General features: G+C 41.1%; 1 long non-coding RNA gene across 1 annotated transcript; it reads right to left on the bottom strand.

Moving 5' to 3' along the window:
• Positions 1–1,946: 1,946 nt before the first annotated feature.
• Positions 1,947–16,511, bottom strand: LOC124974768 (uncharacterized). The gene is made up of 3 exons (XR_007106814.1): positions 16,454–16,511; positions 2,330–2,374; positions 1,947–2,056 (listed from the first exon to the last, which is right to left on the bottom strand). It is a non-coding gene; the product is annotated as an uncharacterized LOC124974768 (long non-coding RNA).
• Positions 16,512–25,303: the final 8,792 nt, after the last annotated feature.

The following is a 25,303-nucleotide window of genomic DNA, read 5'->3' as shown; positions in this document are numbered from 1 at the left end:
AGAATTCAAAAAATGATCTGACATCTATCAAAATTAACATACATGACTTTGAATCAACAATCCTCCTACTGAATATCTAAGCCACAGAATTAAAGCACTGTGAATAGCAGAATATAAAAAGAGGGTTTTTTGTAGCACTGTTTGGGGGAAGAAATGAAAACCAAATTGAGAGTTCATCAATACTATAGTGATTAATAAGCTACAATGTGCCAATGACATGTGACATTGTTCACCATTTAAAAATGAATAGAACTATGACAGGTAAAGTATTGTGCAGTGAAAATAATAAGGAATAGAAAAATATATATAATTCAGATGGCACTTGGTGCATTAGTTAAGAGAATGGACTTAGAAGCTTCTGGATCATTGGGACTCAATCCTGGTTCTACCACCTCTTCTCAGCTACATAATCTTGAAAAAGTTAATATCTCAGACTCTGTTTTCTCATCTGTAAAATGCTGCCCCCTAAAAAAATTAAAAAAAAACATGATGAGAGTAATTGGGACTGGACACAAAGAACTTAAGAGGAATGCCTGGCACATAGGAAGCAGTTGTAAACATCAGTGGTCACTGAGGGGCCCCACTGTTTTAAAGCAATGAGCATAAATCTCATGTGCAAATGTATATAAGGTCCCCTATCTTCCACTGCTATGTCTTGTCAGTGGTGTTTGTCATCTTCCCAATTACTAATATACTATTATTTTCATTTCAATTTTTTTTGTATATTTCTGTCCACTTTTAGAACTCAAGCTCTGTGAAAGGAAAGATATTTTATGCCTACAATAGTGCTGGGCAGGTACAGGAACTCAAAAATTATTTGTGGGATGAATGAATATGTGTATGTTTGTATTATTGAGATACTATTCCCCCTGAGTCGCTGGAATTTCTGAACTTTTACAAAACTGAGACACTAGCTGCCTTTGTTCTGAACTATTTTTTCAAGGATATTTGTCTAGTGAACAGTCTTGGGAGAGAGATGGTATTTCCTTTCAAAGCAGAGGGCAAGTTGGCTTAATGTCCAGACTAATAAAGAGAATATTTTCCTGCAAGGGCAAAAATCAGGAAGGTTCAAAGTTCATTATTAGATCATGTTCCCTAAACTTAACTTTGCTGTCGTGAAACCAACTGCATATGTAGGGGTCATTTGGTCCTTTCTGCCTCACTTTTTCTGGGGACTGGGGTCAAGGAATAGAGCAAATGCTATCCCATAGCTATTACCGTTACTGAGAGTAAAAGGTGTCCTTTGTCTTTGATCCAGGAGTCTCCTGTTTTCTACCAGCATCCATGAAACAGTTACAAACTTACCAGCCTGAAACCAGAGCAAAATCTCAGATACTTCGCAATCCTTGACATATGTACATATACATATGTTAATCTATGAAATGTGAACACTAATAAAAACTTGAAAAAAATAAATACTAGACTAACAAATTTAGGAATATGGGGAGGCAGAATAGGGAGGACCATGTGAAGGAAGCAGGTAGAGGAAGACAAGCAAAAAAAACCCAGAAGAATGCCAGGTGTGATGGATCATACCATTACTTCCAGCAGCTCAGGAGACTGATCCAGGAGGATCACCAGATCAAGGCCAACCCAAACAACTTGGTGAGACTTTGTCTCAAAATACAATAAAAATGGCTGAGGAAGTAGCTAAGTGGTAGAATGTTCCTGGGTTTAATCTGCAAATATTGAGAAAGAGAAATAGACAGACAAAATCCCAGTCCAAAGATGGTAAGGATTGTGATACTGTTAATAATGAGACAATCTAAATCAATTCAAATACCAGCCAGAGAAAGGAAAGTCTCAACAGAGCCTAAATACATGACCTCACACTTTGATATTTCACTGCACACCTAGTCATAAGGAAGAACTGAGATTGCTTCAAACAAGCTCTCAGCATTTCTGAATGTTTGTTCAAGGTTCAACCTACCAACCTCCAACATGCAGTGAGAGCCTGCCCAGCTCTCACCTGCTTGCCTTCATCTACAAATGTGAATTCTTTGGTTTCCTTAGCTGTTGACTTCACAACAAAGTGTTTCTTTCCTGGGCAAGGATGCTGTAAAAAAATAAGAAAATGCTATGTTTAGATTCTTTTTAAAAGAAAGGCTTTGAAACTCCAGGCTTTGTTGTTGTAGTCCTACTGAAATAATCAAGTCTCTTTCAAGAAAGAAAAACCCACTTAAATTAGAAAACATACAAAGAATCAGCTATGCAGCCTCATGTCAGAATTCTTCTATGAGCAACCCCAGAAGCTAAAGAGGGTACCTGGTTCAAAAGAACCAGCAGAGAAAGAGAAGTGACTTGTGAGGAGTGCTGTGGGTATACATACCAGCCTCTGCAGCAGCCTGAGTTGCCTTGGGACCCTGAGTCCAACCTGCATGAGAGAAAAGAAATGGAAGAGTAAGATCAGGAGGGTGTCCTTAAATATAAGGGTTAAAAGTCAAATTCACTAAAATTCCTCAAAAGGAGTATTCATCTGGAAAGGTAGTTTTGACTCTATATCAGAGTTTGTGTCCAGGCCAGAACTGGAGTCAACAGATCTAGTGGGCTCTTAACCTGCCTGGTCACCTGGGTGATCTTTCTTGTAAGAGGAGAGATGATATTAGAATATTTGTACTCTGTTTCATTTTTACCTTGGGCTTGACATTGACACTGAGCTCCCTGCTGTTGTATCTCTTATGATGAGTAAAGCTCCTCAGCCTTATTCTGATGGGCTCATTATGCAACTCAAAACTCCTGGAAACTCTGGAAAACTGAACTTACCCTGAATTTTCCTTTATTTTTTCTTCACCCTGAATTTTTTACTGTGTTTTCTCTGGATGATTTGCCATACTTTCCCATGTGCATTAGAGGGAAGTGGAAATGTAATAAAATCACCTTCTTTAAAAATCACAGTCATAATCAACAGACCCTTTGGGACTGATGTGAAAGTTATAGTGTCAAACATTACTCATGACAAATTCCTGTCTCAATAGTAGCAATGTAAATGGTTACTACTAAGAGTAATAAAGTTTTCTTTCTGGAGGGCAATTTGACAAAGTAGATCCAAATCTTGAAAAATATGTGAGTGATTGTCTGCATATTCTTTTTTTTAATTTTATTGTAAACAAAAGGGATACATGTTGTTTCTCTGTTTATACATGGTGTAAAGGAATACAATTTGTGTAATCATAAATTTACATAGGGTAATGCTGTTTGATTCATTCTGTTATTTTTTCCCTTCCCCCCACCCCTCCCACCCCTCTTTACCCTCTATACAGTCCTTCCTTCCTCCATTTTTGCACCCCTCCCTAACCCTAACTCTAACCATAACACTAAACCCTCCCACCCCCCATTATGTGTCATCATCCACTTATTAGCGATATCATTCGAACTTTGTTTTTTTGAGATTGGCTTATCTCACTTAGCATGATATTCTCCAGTTTCATCCATTTGCCTGCAAATGCCATAATTTTATCATTCTTTATGGCTGAGTAATATTCCATTGTATCTATATACCACAGTTTCTTTATCCATTCATCAATTGAAGGACATCTAGGTTGGTTCCACAATCTGGTTATTGTGAACTGAGTAGCTATGAACATCGATGTGGCTGTATCTCTGTAATATGCTGATTTTAAGTCCTTTGGGTATAGGCCAAGGAGTGGGATAGCTGGGTCAAATGGTGGTTCCATTCCAAGTTTTCTAAGGAGTCTCCACACTGCTTTCCAGAGTGGCTGCACTAATTTGCAGTCCCACCAGCAATGTATGAGTGTACCTTTCTCCCCACATCCTCGCCAACACTTGTTGTTGCTTGTATTCTTGATACTCACCATTCTAATTGGGGTGAGATGGAATCTTAGGGTGATTTTGATTTGCATTACTCTTATTACTAGAGATGTTGAACATTTTTCCATATGTTTGTTGATTGCTTGTAGATCTTCTGTGAAGTGTCTATTCATTTCCTTAGCCCATTTGTCGATTGGATTATTTGCATTCTTGGTGTAGAGTTTTTTCAGTTCTTTATAGATTCTGGAGATTATTTGTCTATCTGAAGTATGATTGGCAAAGATTTTCTCCCACTCTATAGGCTCTTTCTTTGCATTGCTGATAGTTTCCTTTGCTGAGAGAAAGCTTTTTAGTTTGAATCTATCCCAGTTATTGATTCTTGCTTTTATTTCTTGTGCTATGGGAATCCTGTTGAGGAAGTCTGGTCCTAAGTCGACATGTTGAAGCTCTGGACCTACTTTTTCTTCTATAAGATGCACAGTCTCTGGTCTGATTCCGAGGTCCTTAATCCATTTTGAGTTTAGTTTCGTGCATGGTGAGAGATATGGGTTTAGTTTCATTCTGTTGCATGTGGATTTCCAATTCTCCCAGCACCATTTGTTGAAGAGGCTATCTTTTCTCCATTGCATATTTTTGGCCCCTTTGTCTAGTATGAGAAAATTGTATTTATTTGGGTTTGTGTCCATGTCCTCTATTCTGTACATTGATCCACCTTTCTATTTTGGTACCAATACCATGCCGTTTTTGTTACTATTGCTTTGTAGTAGAGTTGAAGATCTGGTATTGCAATACCCCCTGCTTCACTCTTTCTACTGAGGATTGCTTTAGCTATTCTGGGTTTTTTATTCTTCCAGATGAATTTCATAATTTCTTGCTCTATTTCTGTAAGGTACATCATTGGGATTTTAATTGGAATTGCATTGAATCTGTATAGCACTTTTGGTAGTATGGCCATTTTGACAATATTAATTCTTCCTATCCAAGAACATGGGAGATCTTTCCATCTTCTGAGGTTTTCTTTAGTTTCTTTCTTTAGTGTTCTGTAGTTCTCACTGTAGAGGTCTTTCACCTCTTTTGTGAGATTGATTCCCAAGCATTTTATTTTTTTCGAAGCTATTGTGAATGGGGTAGTTTTCCTAATTTCCCTTTCTGAAGATTCATCACTTATGTATAAAAATGCCTTAGATTTATGTGCATTGATCTTATATCCCGCTAATTACTGAATTCACTTATGAGATCTAAAATTTTTCTGGTGGAATTTCCTGGTTCCTCTAAGTATACAATCATATCATCAGCAAATAGGGATAGTTTGAGTTCTTCTTTTCCTATTCATATCCCTTTAATTTCTTTGGTCTGTCTAATTGCTCTGGCTTTCTTTTTGTAAATTCTTTTAGCTTTTGTTAATCATGGAATGATTTTATTTCATCATCAAATTTGAAGGTAAGTTTTGCTGGTTATAAGATTCTTGGTTGGCATCCATTTTCTTTCAGAGCTTGAAAAATGTTGTTCCAGGCCCTTCTAGCTTTTAGGGTCTGGATTGAAAAATCTGCTGATATCTGTATTGGTTTCCCCTTGAATGTAATTTGGTTCTTTTCTCTCACAGCCTTTAAAATTCTGTGTTTATTTTGTATGTTCGGTATTTTCATTATAATGTGCCTTGGTGTGGGTCTGTTGTAATTTTGTGTATTTGGAGTCCTATACGCCTCTTGAACTTGATTTTCCATTTCATTCTTCAGATTTGGGAAATTTTCTGATATTATTTCGTTGAATAGATTGTTCATTCCTTTGGTTTGTTTCTCTAAGCCTTCCTCAATCCGAATAATTCTCAAATTTGGCTGTTTCATAATATTCCATAGTTCTTGGAGATTCTGTTCATGATTTCTTACCATCTTCTCTGTTTGTTCAACTTTGTTTTCAAGGTTAAATATTTTGTCTTCAATATCTGAGGTTCTGTCTTCCAGGTGTTCTATCCTATTGGTTGTGCTTTCTATGGAGTTCTTAATTTGGTTTATTGTTTCCTTCATTTCAAGGATTTCTGTTTGTTTTTTTTTTTCAATATCTCTAACTCTTTATTGAAATGATCTTTTGCTTCCTGTATTTGCTCTTTTAACTGTCGATTGGTGCTATCATTCAATGCCTGCATTTGCTCTTTCATCTCATCATTCAATGCCTGCATTTGCTCTTTTGTCTCATCATTCAATGCCTGCATTTGCTCTTTCATCTCATCGTTTGCTTCCCTGATCATTTTAATTATGTACATTCTGAACTCCCTTTCTGTCATTTCTTCTGCCATGCTGTCGTTGGATTTTATTGATGTAACATCTAGATTTGTTTGGGGCATTTTCTTCCCTTGTTTTCTCATATTGTTCAAGAATCAGTGGGTCATTAAGATATTGCAGATTTCCTCTATTGACTTATAATGTCCCTGAAGATTGCTAGTATATCCCCTCTTATCCTTCAGTAGCCTGCAGTCTTGGAGGAAGTTGATAATGTTGTGCTCCACAAGGAAGCTGCCTCTCTAGGGGTGGTGACCCTCAGGTGGGGTATATTCCCTGCTAGTGGGCAGAGGTACCTCCACTTGTTGACCAATGGTCATCCAAAGGGGAACTAGGCTGCGGGCTGAGGCATGGCCTGTTTGTTCCTGTGTCTCTGGTTTTACCGACCTTGTGGGAAAACCTCACCCGGCGGGGAAAACTTACCCGGTGGGGAGGTCTTGCTGGTCAGTTCCCCTCCTACAGGTTCCCCTCAATCTACAACTACCACCTGGGCTGCAACATTCCCAGGGGCCCGGACCTACCTCCTGGGCCTGGGAGCCTCACCCTTCACAGACAAATCTCCTTAGGCTGCCTCTCCTCAGAGAATCTGCCCGCAGTCCTGGAAACTTCGCTCTGCCCCTAGGCGTGTCTCTGTGTGGCTCTTCCAGCAAGAAGCCGCCTAGGTCCTGGGACCCTGCTCTGCACCTAATTGCCTGGCTATGCGGCCCCTCCTCTGAGCTGTCACCTGGAGCCCCGTACAATAGCTCCAAGTCCCAGAGACCCACCACACACCTCCTCCTCTGGACAGCCGCCCGGTTGCCGACGCAGTCTCTAGGAGTCCAAGCAACTCACTTTGCATCTCCTCCTCCCGCCAACTGCCTGTAGCCCTAGGCATTCACACCAAGTTCAAGTGACCCACCCTGTTCCTCCTTCTCCTCGGGGTAGCCCCCAGGGTGTTCCGGAGTGGTCGCTCAGAGACCAAGGGATCCACCGCCCTCCTCCTCCAGGCAGGCCACCTGTGTTCAGGAGCGGTCGCTTTGAGTCCAAATAACTCACCACTCGCCTCCTCCTCTGGCAACTGCCTGTGGCTCTGATGCAGTCACTCCTAGACCAAGCCACCCACTGCACTTCTCCTCTTCCTCCAGGCAACCCCCTGGTGTTCAGAAACGGTTGTTCTGAGGCAGCTCCTCCTCAGGCAGCTGCCTGTAGCTCTGATGCAGTCACTCCTAGACCTAGCAACCCGCCGCGCTTCTCCTCTTCCTCCGGGCAACCCCCCGGTGTTCGGAAGCAGTCGTTCTGGGTCCAAACAGCTCACCACGCTGCTCCCCCTCAGGCAGCCGCCCGGAGCCCCAGTGGTTGCTCTGAGTCCAAGCACTGTGCTGAGCCGCCTCCTCTACGATGATCCCACTGCTTTCTTTCCAGTAGCTTTTAATCTTTTTACTGCAGTTTCACAGATGTGCATTCCTCTTGACTCATCAACTTCTACATGGCCAAGGTACTTAACTGGGAAGCTACATTTTCCAGTGCGAACCCCTTCTTCATCTGTCTGCCACTGATGTGGATGACTGGTCTCTGGAACATAAACATCTTTCTTTCTCCTAAAACTTTGCCGTAGTTTGTTCATCTTAATTTTTACAACCTGGCTCTGAATCTTGGCTGTGCCCTTTACAAGCTGTGTAACTTTGGACAAGTTTCATAACTTCACCCAGCCTCAGTTTCCTCATTTAGGAGTTTCAACTCTTCAGTATAACAAAGGATAATAAGCCTTGTTTGGTGGTGTACACCTGTAATTCCACTTGGAGGCTGAGGCAGGTTGATCCCAAGTTTGAAGCCAGCCTGGGGAACTTAATGAGACTCTGCAGCTGCCCACGACCAACTCTGGCGCGGCTGCCTCTCTACCTCGGCCGCCAGTAGCCACCAAGCACCACCACCTCCCCCATGACAGCAGGCCCCTGTCTGCATATTCTTTAAACAACTGTATGAAGTGTAATTTACATAAAATGACACTAATTCCCTTTTGTGCACCAGTAAATGCTTTTTACCAGATACAGAGTTGTGCAACCACCACCACAATCAATTTGAACATTTTTATTATTCTAAAAGCAAACCCTGCTCCCTTTAGACATCACCTCTCAAATTTCCCTGTCTCCACTCCTTTGCAACCACCAAATTATTTTGTCTCTGTGGTTTTGCCCATTTCAGTCATTTCATATAAATGGAAACTTACAATATGTAGAGTTTTGTGTCTGATATTTTTCATCTAGCATATTTTTCTTCAAGGTTTGTCCACACTGCAGCAACCAGTACTTGATGCCTTTCTATATCATAATGGTATTTAATTGTATGGACATTCTACATTTTATTTGCTCACCAGCTAATGGATATTTGGGTTGCTTTACCCTGTGGCTATTGTGAATAATTCAGAACCTAAATGAACATTCACAGCCAATCCTTTGTGCTGGAGTTATTCTTTTGTTTTCCTAGGACTGAAATCCCTGGCAAATTTAACTTTTAAGAAACTGCCAAAATTTTTTTCCAAAGTGACTAAAGCATTTTATATTCTCACCTGAATGCACGTCTTTTACTTTGAAAATTCTACTTATAGGAAAGTATCATAAGGGAGACAAATCAGTAGGAAAAAAATAGATACACAAGAAAATTCTTTGCAACTTTTTTAAAACAATTGTTTATAATTGGAAATTGTCCAAAATATCCTTTAAAAGGGGTTCAATTAAAGCTGAGCATGGTGGCACACACCTGTAATCCCAGCAACTCAGGAAACTGAGGCAGGAGGATTGTGAGTTCAAAGTCAGCCTCAGCAACTTAGCAAGACCTTATCTCTGATAAATTACAAAAAAGTTTGGGGGGGGGCTGAGGGGTATGACTCAGTGGTCAAGTACCCCTGGGTTCAATTCCCAGTATCAAAATAAATAAATAAATAAATAGATAAACACACACACACACATACACATCATGATACGGTAATTACAATAGAGTTGTTTAAAATGATGATGTGGATCTATATTTACTGGCATCAATTAATCCTCTTGTTACTAAACTTTAATGTTGTTCATCAAATATTCTTCTACCTCTCCTCCTGAAGAGTTACCATCCTTGCAGGTAGGTGGGGCCACATGACTAGCTGTGACCAATAACTTGTGAAGGCAAGTAATGTTTGTCACTTCTGGGTCATGAATTAAATTACAGATACTCTATCCTCCAGTATAGTAGTTATCAGTGTTTGGATCAGGAGCTCCATCAGGCACAAGTTCACAAGGGCAACAATGTACACATGCATTTTACTGCCTAATAAGGATAGACAAGGTGTATAACCAAGAAATGAATGAGGGGCTTGTTATCACATATAACCCAGCTTATCCTGACACGTTTATTCATGACACATTTTAAAGCATTGTATCAGGCAACAAAACACTACATTTAACAAGATCCATTTTTGCAAGTCTATGCATTTTTTTGTATGGAACCTGCACCAGAATGCGAATGGTGTATACTTTGGGATGGTTAAATTCTTTCTCTTAACACTTTTCCATATCTCTTCAGTTTTGACAAACTAGCAGGTATCCAGTCCATAGCAGAAAAAACAATGAAGGTATTTCCATTTTGAAAACTGAGGGTTTTTGAGAAATTGTTTAACCCCATCCTCTCTTTTATTCCAAGTGTGTGTGTGTGTGTGTGTGTGTGTGTTGTTGTTGTAAATTAGCACTAGAAGTCACTATACACCTTCATACTCAAAATAACATGAATAGAGAGAAATCAATACAGGATTTAGGTTGAAAGTCACCCTGATGACTGTCCAAATGGGAACCAAACAATTCCTAAGTGAATGCTGGTCTCTGATTTTGAAAAGAGGTGAGATGCATAAAAGAGCATTGGGAGGATCCTGGGCAAGTTATTTGCTAGTTCTGCAGATTCATTTCAGGCCTTTCCCTCCCTACAATTGCAAAATAGGCTACATTTTATTTGCTCACCAGCTAATGGATATTTGGGTGAACATAAAATAACTATGGTCAGAAAGTCCAACACCCCCATAGGTATTAAGTTCTCTGATTTATCTGAAGTATTTTCTTTGAAGTCTCCTCCTTTTTAAAATAGGTTTTTCAAGAAAATAAGCAAGATTTAAGAAGAACAAGAGCAGTGGGTTTTTCATTTGTGAGATGACTATCTGATATCTCAGGGGATCATGATAGCTATACTTCAGTCCATGTTTCCACTCAGATTGACCTAGAACCAAAACATCCCAGAACAGAGAGATTTCTGGTGCCAGCTGGCACCAGAGTCATCATTATTGTTTTGAGTTAGGAATTCCTGATACTTTTTATTGTTTGAGTATTTCTCCATTGTCTTATAAGAATTTGGGGGTAGGACTTGGGAACAAAGTTACTGATTTTCAGCTTCATGGAAAGAACTTCCATAAATAGTAACCTTAGCTCCCACCAACTTGTAGTGCAACCCCAAAGAGATGATTTGAGTAAGATTCTTTGGTTCTACCAAGTGAAGATTACTTCTTCAGGATCTGATGTTCAGACCACAATATAAGCCATGATCTCTACAATCAAGGGTGTACTATCTAACTAAAAAGGAAAAATTATGCTCATGAAAATATAAACGTGAGGTAAGCTTTGGTAGATACAAAGGAATGGAAAAGGGTTAGGGATGGAGCTCAGTGGTAGAACACTTGCCAAGCATGTGAAAGGCCCTAGGTTCAATCCCCAGCCCCAAAAAGAAAAAAAATAAATGAAAAAGGTCAAGATTATTCTGTTCTATGACTATGGAGGGTTTTAGGATGGAGGTATGGCTAGATGTAGCTTTGTTTATTGGAGTGGGGTGAAAGGGAAAAAGGAATTTAAAGTTCAATACAGAAATTATGCTCAGAACTAATCAGCTTCATGGATTTGTCACTGCCTCTTGAACTTGTATGAACCAAGCAGCAATCACTCCCAGGAAATTGAAGGATAAGTAAAGTTTCAAGCATGTAGCTACACTATGAGAGCAGTGGAGTTGAACATCTCTGTACCTATTCATCATCAATTAGTGCAAATATAAGTTCAATTATAATTATTTTAAAAAATTGCAGGTGCTTCTTATAAGTTTATAATTTGAATGAAAGAGGGCCTGTTTTCTTCCAGGATCTATCACAGTGTGGAATCACAGCTAAGGGAAAAATGGAGAAATGTCCTTAAAACATTCCAAGACCCAGGTGTGATGGTGCACGCCAGAAATCCAGGAGACTGAGGTAGGGAAATCACAAGTTCAAGGCCAGCCTAAGCAACTTAGGGAGACACTGTTTCAAAATAAAAAATAAAGGGATGGGGGTGTAGTTCGGTTTTAAATCTCCCCGGGTTCAGGGTTCAGTCTCCAGTCTCACAAAACAAACAAGCAAACATTCCACAAGTTCATGCTATATTTTGGAACTTCAGTGTCCCCCAAAGGCCAATGTGTTAGAGCCTGGTGGTGTTTGGATGTGGCAGAAACTTTAGGAGGTAGGACCTGGTAGGAGTTCTTTGAGTCATTGGGCGCATGTCCTTGAAAGGGATTGTAGGACTCTGGTCTCTTCCTTTCTCTCTTTTGCTTCCCAGCAAGGAGGTAAATGTTTTTACTCTGCCGTGTGACTCCCCCATAATGTTGCTGCCTCACCGCAGGCCTGAAAGTAATGGGCCTAACTGATCATGGACTGGAACCTCCGAAACTGTGATCAAAATAAATCTTTTATCTTTATAAATTGATTGTCTCAGGTATTTGTATAGTACCAAAAAGCTGATTAATACAGCCCATCGGTGGGAAAGAATATCAGATGGGCAGGCACAGGCAAAGCCTAAATCTATAGTCTATAAACTCCATTTGGGTTTAGATGCTTGACTGACTCAGGCTAATTAACAGAGCACAAAGGTGGGATTATATCCTCTACTCTTCCTTTTGGGCTTTATCTCTGAATCCATGACTGTAGGTCTCATTTAACACATCTAAGAGATGCCAACTTAGACCAGCCTCACCAGACACCCCAACCAAAGTCATAGAGAGATAAGCATGAGGAATTCATCTAGCAGCTGGTCTCCACACCTCTGAGGGCTTTCTAAAATACTGAAACTAAGATCCAGTAACTGATGAGATAAACTACATTAGAGGTCTGCTACAGAACCTGGACTAAAACCAAGGTCAGATTTGGAAGGTCACTTGAGATGTTGTTTGTCACCAGTTCAAAAACTGTCAGTGTGGGAGCATTCCCCTTTGGGTTTTCTATGTCACCTGCACAAAACTACTCTTCCTTTGGAGTAAAGGTGCTACAAGTTGTTCAGCTACTAGCCACTTGCAATTTGGGGTGTCATAACTTCAGCAATGAAAGAAGAAACTTCAAATTTGAGCTAAAATTACAAAACATTTCCAGAAAGATTTGGAAAAAAAATTAAGTGACCTTAAGGCAGTAACCCTGCTTTCTTTCCTTGTGAAAAATAAGGGATAAGCTCCAGGGATACAGATACATAGCTCAAATTCTTGAATGCATCTCCAACAGCACACTGAGCAAGAGTCCTCAAACCTGTGCATCCAAGTCTTTGAGAAAGTGCTAGTTAGAAACACAGTCACATACAACTCATCTTACAGTGCTCAGGACCCTCCTTTCCACCCCCAAGAAATAAGACAAGACTGGCTGTGAAGGGTGAGAAAATCTGGAATTTCTACCACAGTATCCTCCTTCCTTATTCAGTTCTATGATTCCATTTCAGCAATCACATTCATGTACATAATTGAGGCATGATTTAGGGGCCTGCAATTTGCACAATCTGGGACTGATACACACACACACACCGTGCACACACACATGCATACCACATGTATACGTGTATTTGTCTTCTCTGTTTCCCCCCCATACAAAGATGTGGCCCTAAATGAAAATTTATAAGAAATTTTTAAATTCAGGGAATCAAAAATGTATTACAATAGATGCTGGAATTCTGATCAGCATTCATTGAACACTATTGATGTGCCAGGAGTTAAAAACAAGTATCACATTTAAACCAATTCTGTGCTCAATATGACAGTAGGCTACTACCTAGAGGAGTCAAGGCCAGCTCCAGCATTGCCCTCATCAGAGCTGGGTTCTGGTGTGAGCACCACCCAGGTAGCTTGGGTGCATCACTTCTCCTTGGTGAACTTTCCTGACTGTCCTTTGTAAAGCAGGTCACTGAGACTTTGTAGTGAAATTTCTGGAGATTTAGAAGGGCTGAATATAAATGCTAAAAACTGCTACTATTACCTTAGTGCTTATTATAGGCAAATGCTTTGTCTGAATTAACTCTATCCTCCCAAAAACCATAAAAGCATATAAGTGCATTTATTATCAAACACAGGGTCTCAGACATGCTAGGCAACCACAATTTATTAACATATTATTACTTTTAGACTGTAAGTTTGGAGCTCCCTCCCTTGTAAGAGGCCCCCAAAACTGGGTGATATTTGTATTGTTTTTCAGGTATGATCTGTTCCAACGGGTCACTCTAAGTGGTCACTTTAGCACCTAATTTTGTGGTATTAATTTGATATTCTTTCTCTATAAAAGGGCTCTGCCAATTGTGCTAACTTTACTGTCATCCCAAACCTATTAGGCAAGAACTATTATCATTCTTACAGATGATGAAACTGAGACCCAGAGAGGTTACGTTTCTTGCCCAAGTATACACAGTCAAGAAATAGTGGTGCCCAGATTTGAACCTATGCAGTCTGATTATATTTGAAAGGGGGTTGATCATAATACTTTATTGCTTTTTTTGGGGAGGACAATACTGGAGATTCAACCCAGGGGAGCTTAACCACTAAACCACACTCCCAGACCTATCTAAAAATTTTATTTTGAGACAGAATTTCATTAAGTTGCTTAGGGCCTCACTAAATTTCTGAGGCTGGTTTGAAACTTGCCATCCTCCTGCCTCAGCCTCCTGAGCTGCTGGGATTATAGTCGTGAGCCACCACACCCAGCTTCTTATTTCTTTTACACAAAAGTCTTCAACAAATTCTCGGAGAGACTGAAGACACTCAATAACTGGTGGCTACTACTATTTTGTAAAGTTAAAACTGCCTTTCTAATCATAGGAATAAAGCCAATCATTATTTAAATTTAAAACTTATAAAAACAAATAAATCAGCAGACTGATTTTAAGCAAGAGACTTCCTTTTTAAGATTAATCTTCTGCAAGACTCTTTTAAAGCAGAAGTACCATAATTATTCCACTATAAATAATAATGTTTAGAGATTGGTGGAGTGGGGATGGAGGCAGGATCTTGCCTCTCCAGTGTTATTAGTGTATTTCAAATGAAAAGTAAATGATAAATAAAAATTGCAATGTAGATTAATGGGCATACTTAGTTACATCAAGATTTGCATAAATTTACATACCTGAATACATCTTTAAAATTAAGTTTACATATAATTTTGAAGGGCATAATTACTGAGACTGGAACACTGACTACATTTCCAGGTTCTGTTCTAAGGTTTAAGTAGCTCAGTTCTTTCAATCTTTAAAATCCATGTATTTAAGTAGTTTTGTCATCCTCATTGAAACATAAAGGCTCAGAAATGAAATAACCCTCTAGGAAGTGCACAGTCAGAATGTGAAACCAGGAAGTCTGGGGTAAGAGCCTGTCTCTTAAATTTTGCTTCATAAAACAAACAAACAAAAACCACAAAATTAAAAAAAAAATAGAGTTTACTCTATCTTTGAGCTTTACTCAAAGGTCCAGTTGCAAATTTTTATAGAACTTCATACCTTGAAATGTTTTGTTTTTATTTTCATTTGTTTCATTCAGTCATTTTCAAGACAAATTATTACCATGTATTAAAGACCACATGAAACCACTAAATGGGCTGAATCCATGTATTTCTAAGAAGGAAAGTTTAGAATATGTTAAGCCTGCTTGAACTTGTGGACCTTAGAGGGTTAATTGGTCCTCCTAGTTCATACACAGAATCTTCGCTTAAGTCCTTCCCCCACTGTCCTCCCTCCACCCCACAACAAAGTTACAGGATCTTTACACTAAATTCCTTGCTTCCACTCACCTGCTGCACAAGAGCAACCGCTGACATACAGTGCCAACCCAATTTTAAACGCACAACTATTTTCCCACATTTTACAGAAGTGGAAATTGAAGCACTAAATAATCTGCCCAAGATCACAGAGATGGTAAGTGACAGAATCAAGACTCAAACTCCAGCAGCAAACATGCCCTTAACTGCTTACTAAAACATCTTCCTTATACTGAATACATATACCAGGCCCCTACCATGAGCTGAATCCTTGGCAATATGCCCAAAAGGAACTGCACTGAAGATGGCAGAGAGGGGACCATCCTGTCTCTGGATCGAAAATCTGCACCTGTCCCACACCACCACAAAGCCTCTTGGGATTTGTATTGGTTACTGCACCTGATGACCCAATCCACAGAGAGAATTATCACCACCTCCACTTGATTAACAAACACATTCATAAGAGAGTCTTAATTTCTGCTTGAAATTAAGCACTGACTGGGGAGACTTCTCTTTCAGATTTGTCCTTCAAAAGAAGGGGCTGAAACAAGGGAGAAGAGGTACTCCTACGTTTGCCTCCCATCTGGCAAAAACAGGTTTTGAGCTGGACCATTTATCACTTAAAAGATGTGTGTGCAAGCAGCTCCTCCGCATTACTGTGACAGTCAGTTCTCTCACAGGTCTCTACAGTGCCACTTGTGTAAAGCCGCTTTATACTTTCCAAAGGACTTTCCTCGTCCTTGGGACTGGGGTTTCATATTTGCTGGTTTTATTCCCCTGTGAGGTTACGCCAGTTAAAGCACAAGCTCCATCAAAGGTACAGGCTATCAGTTAAAGGAACAAAGCTTTGGTTCCAGGAGATTTTTAAGTTGCTGACCCATTGCTGAGACCTGAATGGGAAAGTCAGGTTTTCCCCGTTTCCGCATGGGAAAGACTGAGCTTCCAGGAGTCTGGAACTTTCCCCAGGTTGACCTTTCTCCCTGTATCAACAAAAGAACAACAAACCCTCAGTAAAAATGAAACCATGTAATTAATTGGGGACAGGAGTTTCGGCCTCAGAAATTAGCAAGGACCAGTTGAAATATGGGCAGATAAACAGAAGCTACGAAGATAAGTGGGTTCCACAGGGCTTGGAGGTCCCAAGCACAGCCCTGCGGGAGCCTCAGGGTCAGGTTTGCACCACGAATGAAGGAGAAGTGACCCACAAGTGACCAGCAGAAGGGGAAGCTATCCGGCAGAAAGCTGAGAAAGGACAGGAAGGTGATGCCTCCCCGCCTTGCGTCCAACTGCCCTAAGAATCCTGTCCAGAAGCCACATGGCCCGGGCTAAGGGAGGGGACCACAGCCTCACCCGGGTCACCCCTGCCCCCGCGGCTCCCCTCAGCTTTCCCACTTACTTGCTCCGCAGTGTCACTCCAGCTCCGTGCCTCTTCCTGCGACCCCATGCAGAAAGCCAGCCCCAAGCACTGCCCCAAAAGCAGGAGCATGGAGGGGCGAGAGCGCGGGAAGTGCACTGGCGGCGGGACATGCAGGGAGATCCCCAGGTTCCAGCGGCTGCTGGACTCACTCTGACCGGGACCTCCACACAAGGGCCCAGTCCACCGCTTGCCCGCTGACCCCTTCACTGGGCCCGCCTCCCCAAGCGCCCCCTCTGGTCCAGCCTCCCCATGAGCTCCTGTGGACATGGGGCCCTGCCTCCTGTAAGCCACCACTTCCGAGCCCCGCCTTCCCTGGCCTGGGTCCAAGCAGGGTGCCCTCTGCCTGAGGGCAATCCTACCCCAGTCACCTCTGCTCCATTCAGTGGTTACTCCCGGCTGCCCTCCCATTCTGTGCCTGGTGCCCTTTTAAGGACCAGACTCCCTCTGTATGGAACCTTCTCCATTTTCACCTGCTAGCACTCTACCCTAACACTTGCCTCCTTTTTTGCAAGGTGTGGGATGCTTCTCTGTGTCAAAGTCAAGTGAGGTTACCCTGACCCTCAACATAGTACCCACTCCCTCACCTGCTGACCTTAGCCACAGGCCTTCTTCCTCTGTTCAGGGAACAGCACATTCTGAGTCTGCCACTGACACATTGAAGTCAAGATTAAGCCAGTAGCAATATTGTTCCCTTTTATGCTGTTCTGGCATGAGGAGACAGAAAAGAGGAAGATAGAATTGGCACGGTGAGATAGTAGTTTTAATTTTTTGATTATTAATCATGAAAATAAATGCCATGTGTTTTACTTATAAACTTTTAGTCATATATCCAACCTGCCATAGGCAGAATTATTATCTACATGGCCTTTTAGAGTCTGAGGCCATCTTTTTGTCCAGTAGATACATAATATAGGTGGGGCTACTAGCTCATTTCATCTTCCAAAAGGCATTTCTCAAAGGCATTTTCAATGCCTCTGACAATGCCATCTAACCAGATGAGGTGTTTGATAGGTCTCACTGGCAAGAACAGTGAAATGGCTACCACAGATAATGGAGATCTGTGGGATGTTAGGTGACCTCTGTAATCTGGAAGTCAGGGAAACGTGGAAAATGCTCATAGTGTAATCTAAAGGAAAAATCTCAGATCACATAACTGTATCAACTTTTATGATTGTAATTAGGTAAAAATACATGTGAATGGACAGAACTTTTAAAAAAGTGAAAAAAGACAGCAGCGAGTGTGCTTTGAGCTGACATCTCCACATTAAAAATTTTATTTACTCTTGCTGCTTACACAACAGAGAAATTAAGTAAATATTTTCAAATCAGTTTGCCCATTTCTTCTCCTGAGGGAAAAATAACTATCTGTGAAACTGAAAGTTGCGTTGGACAAAGCCAGGTTATTTGAAGGGGACAGAACAGTTTCTGTTATTTCAGGGCTGCAGCAGCTGATCACAGGCCCCAAATGGGCTTCTCTTTCCTACCATCCCTCTGCCAGGCAGTGCTGGGAGGAACCAAACTCAACTATTTTTTCCCTTGCATCTGATCTTTTTCTCTAGTTTTAGACTAACAGAGTTTTGTAGCAATAACATTAAGAAATGTGAGTTTTCTTTATTTTTTGTCCTGGACAACCCTGATTCTACTTTGGGCAGTGGAACTAATGTGTTGTTGTATTTGCTAAAAGGCCAGTATCTCCAATGGGATGGGTAGTTCTTTGAGAACGGCCTCTTTCTCAACTTCCAGCACTGTGCTAAATATATAGTTAGTCTGAAGGACCTTTAGATAAACAGAATTAGGAGACAGGTGGCTTGGGACTAGTGGGCAGGGGCTGGCTGTGCTGAAAAGGGATATCCTGGGCTATTATTGACTTGGCCACTAATAAGCTGTAAGACATAGGAAACTTTCAGAACTTTCTGTTACAGATCTTACTCAGTTTATGATGGTTCAACTCACAATGTTTCTACTTTACAGTGATGTGAGAGCAACATGTATTCAGTAGAAAACATACTTGGGATTGTGAATTTTGATCTTTCCTGGGCATAATTTGTGGTGTGATATTCCTGTGATGCTGAGCAGCAGTGGTGAGGGGTAACTCCATGCTGGGGAAGCCAACACACTGTACCATGTGTTGTGTTGCCAGTGGTTTTGACATTGTGTTATTGTGTTCTGTGTGTTTGCATTTTATCATGTCCACAAAACGCCCACCCATGTGTGTATAAATAAGGTATTTAACACTTGATTATAAAATAGGCTTTGTGTTGGTTGATTTTGCCCAATAGTAGCTAATCTCAGTGTTCTGAGCATGTTTGAGGTAGACCAGACTGAGCTGTGATGTTCAGTAGATTAGTCATGTTAAAAAATTGCCAACTTAAAATTTTCAACTTATGATGACTTTATTATGTATTACTCTTTCTATTCCCCTGCTAGCTCCCACTATTGTGAGTAGTGGAACACCAGTGTTATTTTAATCATCTAAGTGCTAAAGGTTCCCCACCAAGGACTCATTCTGACTGACCTGGACACCAGTCCACAGGTAAAAGTCTCTGTAGATTTATGTGATATTCCTAACTATGTAAAGCCAAAGAAATGTAAGCCTCTGGCAGCAATCTCTATCAAATCAGTGCACGCATCTACAAATCCACTCCAGGATTTATCATACAACCAAACCTGCTCATATAACCAAGGTTATTCATTACAACATGAATTTGTTTTCCATATCCAGAGACTGGAAACAACTTGAAAGTTTGTTAATAGGAGTCTAGTTAAATATAATGTGTTACTGTGAGGCTATACAAAAGAATGAAGTGGCTTTTTAAGTATCCATATAGAAAGCTATCCAATATTACATAATTAAGAAGAAGAGTGAAGAGTAGTATGTAGCACATGCTGTCTTCTGTGCAAGAAAGAAGAAAACATGAAAACACACCAATATTTGCCTGTCTTTGCACAAAGAAATTCTAAGAAACATGAACTAGGAATTAGAGTTTGGGGGGTCATGTGATAGGAAGGGGATGGGAAGAGGGCAGGTTCAAAGCTGAGGAAGTAAAAGACTTTAGTTTTTCCTTACCACATACATTCATTGTTTGTCTTTTGAATACTGTGAATGTACTTCCTGCTCAGGATTAAGGAATCCATGTAAAACTGCAGCCACCAAAACAAGGATAATGATGATGGTGGAGAACTGGCTTTTGGGATAACTCTCACATGAGACAACCTCTCATCGGCTTGTTGGCTAAATACCTCCCCATTCCAATGTCACCTCTTGGATATCTTCCAACACACACACACATATATACACATACGCACATGCACAGATGCACACATATACACAGACTCAAAGACACACACAAGCACACATACATACACATATACACATACATAGAGACACATACACATACGCACATGCACACACACTCACACTTACATATACCCACACATACACATACATACACACACATGCACACATACACATACACAGAGAGATGCACACATGTACACACATACACACACAAATACCCACACACATACACACACATACACATACACACATACATGCACAGACATATACACACATACACACATGCACACACATACACACTTACATATACACACATACACATACATATACCTACACACACACACATACACAGACATATATACACAGACACACTTACATATACATGCATTCACACATACATATACCCACACACATACACATGCATACACACATGCACGTGCACACACACACACACACACACACACACATACACATGCACACATAGGTAACCATGCCCATCTACTTCTTGTTTCCTGATCACTCTTGTTCTCTCTTGTCCCCTTGCTACTCTTTTGTAAATGTCCATCTGTCCCTCCCCACCCAACCCTGCAGTTGTCACTACCTCCAGGGCGTCTCCCAGATCTCATGAGTGTGATGAGTGCTATTTGTGACTCTAATAGAGCCCTAAGTTCTGTGTTTATTTCTGTCTCTCCCACAGAACCAAGACCTAGTAGGGGACAGGCTCTGAATTCTGTTCATCTCTGTGTCTGTTGTCAGCACCTAGTCTGTAACCTGAGATAGAGAAATATTTGTTGAATGAATAAGGAAGACTCAGCTGGCATGTGTGCTTTTCATGTTGTCCATTTCACTTGAAATTTCTACACCACCAGACTGCATAGCCACTGACTACATGCAAGACCCTACCCAAAGTGTTTACTTCTCTGGAGGGCAGTATTTTCAAAGAGAAGCATAATATTGACAGCTCCATTGCCAAAAATATGTTGGCAAATGATTAGCCCTCTTTACTTTGTATTCATTTTGTGGGAGTTATAATTACAAGAACTGGAAGAAGACAACTGAATTTTAGACTCTCAATATAATACTGCATCAGAAGCTTGATCTTCTCTTAGAGAATTTGATTCGCATAGAACTGAATTCTACATGGTGGAAAAGCGAGTTTGAATCCATCCATTTCCCTGACACCTACATCTATTTCCCTATCTCTTCAAAGATCTCCCCCCAAAAATCTGTTCTTGGAAATTATTGCAACCTTCTCCAGACATACATGCTAAAGACATCTCTCTCTCTTGAAAAATTTTAAGGTTATAATATGTAGTAATATATTTTTAATAAATGACTTAGGTCATCAAAAGTTACCATTAGCTTTAACATTGTTTTTTTTCCCAAAGATGAAAAAAAATAGAATAAAGGTGGGACTTTGCTCTTCAGTCTTCATTACAAATAACCACAACTGCTGTTCTGCATTTGCATTAGCGTGTAATTCAAAGTCAGGCAAGTAGTTCTGTAGAAATATTTATCAGTTGAGCAATGTTTTGTCCCTACAGAAATGCTCTTTAAATACTGAAAAAAAAAAACTTGGTCCAAAGTTAAAAATGATTTTCATTTTCTTTTGGAAGGATGCAGAGAGAATCCAGTGGTGGCCTACATTTCTGGACTTTAACCTGGGCTCCCAGAAGACTTAGACCAGCACAAAGCATTTGCTGGTGCATGGAATAAGATAAACAATCAATTCTACCTGCCTCCTGGCCCAGTATTGATTCCCCACTCAGTACTTTCTTTGGCTCCAGGGCATAAAGATTGAGAAGACTAAAAAACTCAAACTGATCAACAGGGAGAGCTTTCAAAATGAAGATCTGCCAGATGCATTTCAGACAGATGTTGGGGGATCTCCAGGGAGTTTGCCCTGAAAACCACAGGTGTGTCTTTGAGAGGATTTTAGCTAAAGCAGGCTGCTGTTAGTTTTGTGACCAATGCCAAGATACATAGATAGATATGGTATTTGTTGAAACCAGGACGGGACAGCTCAGTGTCCTTGGGTCCTTCAGGCAGCACTGACAGGCTCACTTCCTGGCAGGGAGGAAGTCACTTCTCTATGCAGCACATGCCACAGGTTCAGATTGCACAGGTACCGACTCACTGAGCAAAATATGCATCTTTTCTTTTACTACTTTTCACGGGTATCCCCAGGCTGGGTTCCCAGTCCTTGGGAGAACAAGCTTTCCTCTTGCCAGTTCATGGAAACCATTAGTATGGAGTTTTTTAAAAGCCAAATTATTGTTTCTTAATCAATTTAGGATTATTTTCCTTCCCATCTGTTGAATCGGCTCTAAGTTCTGTGATGCCATTAGATAATGGTGCAGCGAGGGGAGGAATGGTCTTTTCCTGCTATGTCTGATATTCTCCAGCAGCTGTGTGTATTCATATGTGTGTAAGTATGTTTGTGTGTTTGCATTTGTAGGTATGCATTTACCTGGTTGTGTATGTGCTTGCATATATGTTTATATTTGTGTATGTGTGTGCTTATCTGTGTGTGTATGTGTGTGTGTGTGTGTGTGTGTGGTGTGTGTGTGTGTGTGTGTGGTCATTTTCTACCTTCTCTCTACCATAACTACCAGTTTCACTTTTGACCTGTCTTATTCAAAATAGGCAATAAAGTTATTTCTTCTAGGTTTCCTCTATCAATTAGGCACATGGAGGAGACTGTCAATCTTGGAGATCCTACCATAGTTATTGCTCAGCCCTGCCACTGATTATGTAATTTGCCTTGTAATAGGGTTTCTCTGTTTTTCGTAAACATTGTCAGGATTTTACTACCATTTTAATAGTAATGTTGGTACATATCTCCCTTCAATCAAGAGGCTTTCTAAAATAACTTATAAGCACAAGAGTGAAAGATAGCTTGTCTCCATATGATCACCTGTCAGTACTGTGCTAAGTGTTTTATAAGCATGTCTTATTCAGTCCTAAAGATAATTTGAATAGAAGAGATAAAAATATGGCTTCTGAGAAGTTTGGTACTTTCTCCCAGGAGACAATTGTAAACAAAGGACCTAGGATTTAATAAATTTGTGAATATCTGACCTAAAAATAACACTGGAACTTTTACTTCCTCATAAGGCTGATGTTCTCTTTTTGAATATTAGGTCTGTTATATTTTATTTCAAATCTTTAGTGTCTCTGGATTCCTGAAAGTCACTATATACATCATAGAAAATGACACTGATTTTGTAATTTAAATTTAAAATGGAAATTTCTAAAATTTCATTTTGCCATGGTTTTACCAACTTTTAAATAGGAACATCACTGTATGTCCCTGTTATATGAAGATTCTTGAGTGGCCAGGGCTACATGTGTGAGGTCCTGGGTTCAATCCCCAGCACCAAAACAAAGTCTTGCAAACATAATTTTTTAATCAATAGGAAATATAAATTTCTATGACATGTTTCTATAATATATAAATGATGTGCTTATTAGTGCCAGGAGGTCCAAGACATGGTGGGCATTTGCCCCCTATTGTGGATATAATGACCCACAAACCTAGCAGCTTCAAGCAGCAAAAACTCACCACCTCACAGTGCTGAGGTCTGAAGGCTACTCAGGTCAGCACTGTTGGCTCCTTAAGGAGGCTCTGGGACAGGATCCTTTCCTTGCCTACCCAGCTTCTGGAGGCCACCTGTGTTCTTGGCTCTCACCCCATCTCTCCAGCCTCTGCTTCCACCATCGCACCTCCTCTCGGCCCCTCCTGCCCTCTATCTTTCTCATAGGGTCCCTTGTGATGACATTGGGTCACCCAGATAACCCAGGACACTTATCTAAAGATCCTTGTCTTCATCACATCTGCAAAGTCCCTTTGACCAGGTAAAGTAGCATCCTCACAGGACCCAGCATCAACTGTCTCATGGGCATGTTCCAGGTGCTAGACACTGCCCCTGATGCTGGGGACATAACAGGATGACACAAATGTAGTTGCCTTTTCTCATGGCATTCAGAGAGATAACAATCAAGTTAACAATAATACAAGGAATAACTAATTCCTGATGGCAAGAATAAGTATGAAGAAAGTAAACAGGTGATATGAAAGAGAAGATGGGGTGAGGGCTGGCAGTGACTGAGCTAGGGGAGTCTGAAGGATGTCAAAGAACCAGTCATGAAAGACCAAGCAGGTGAACCTGTGAGAGGTACAGCATGTGCCATTGCTCTGAGATGGAATGAGGCTGGCAGGTCTGGGGAGTAAAGAGCGTGCCAGTGGTTGTGGACTCCTGCAGGTCCTAGGAGGGGTTTGAACTACTTCCAGGGGGCTATCCAGGATGGTCTCCATACTCACATGCTCTTGATCAGCTGCTCCAGGTCCTGGAATTTGCAGCTCAGCTTCTAAGCTGGCAGAAAGCTCTTGCCCACCTTCATGACGAGATCTGCAATCTTGTTGCTATACAGGAAGCCAGCCACCTGCCACCACAGCCTGTGAAGGATGCAGGCCTCCACTGCAGCTGTTGAGACATGGTGGGGAGTAGCACTGACTCTCCCGTCCCTATTCCCAGCACCCAGCATGGCTCTGAGCCTCAGTCAAACACAGATTCCTTGAACAGTCAGAAGCCCCAACATCACCTGCCTCTGGCCAGCATTATGGGAAAAACACATATGCCTCTCACCCTGACTGGCATCACCCTCTAATGAAGCGACAGAGCTTAGTTGATAACCCACAGTCATGGCCAAGGATGGTCCACCTCTACGCAGGTCCTCTGCCAGCCACTAACCAGCTGTGTGACTGGGCAACAACTTCCCCTTGGTGTCTCGGCTTCCTCACCTGGAAAGGGCAGTAGTGCTGCCTCAGAGATGCTGTTAGGAGAGGTGAAAAGAATGCATGGGAAGTACATAGTAGAGCCAGGGACACAGTGGGTGCTTTATGAATGCCAGCTTCTACCCCTTTCAGAGGGAGAGAGATGGACTACAGGTCTGCTCACCACTACCTGGGACAAAGAATAACAATATCATTGCCATCATCATCATCATCATTGATACTGTGGCTGTAGTATAGCTAACATTTATGGGTCTCCTTTAATCTCTGCCATGGTCAGAGAAGAAAGGAAAACTACCTCCACTTCTCAGATGTGGATACTGAGAATCAGAGAGGCGAACTGAATTGCTCAAGGGCACCCAGTGAGGAATAGTCAAGATTCAAACCCAGTCTGAGTTCAAGTGCCATAAAGTCACAATGATGAGGAGTTTGTAGCAAACTTCCCACTTCTGGCTCTGCATACCTCTCCTTAGAACAGGACATCTGGGTTATATAGCTTGGCCTCTACTATTAGCTCACTGTGTGACCTCAGACAAACTACCTTCCCTCTCTGGGTTTAAGTGAGCCATTCTGGGAAACTTTTGTGCACACCATGCTGATAGCCTCTTTCTTACTCCTGGTGCTTCTGGCAGTCCTGCATCTTCTCACCTTCTCCTCATGCACAGGTATGCAACAGGTACATCATTAATGCTTACTGAAAAAGTGAGCATATAACAGCAGCTACTTCTTATTCAGC

Source organism: Sciurus carolinensis, unplaced genomic scaffold, assembly GCF_902686445.1.
Source record: "Sciurus carolinensis unplaced genomic scaffold, mSciCar1.2, whole genome shotgun sequence".
NCBI classification, from domain to species: domain Eukaryota; kingdom Metazoa; phylum Chordata; class Mammalia; order Rodentia; family Sciuridae; genus Sciurus; species Sciurus carolinensis.
Note: the sequence above shows the minus strand (reverse complement) of the source record. Positions and strands in the feature narration are given on the sequence as shown.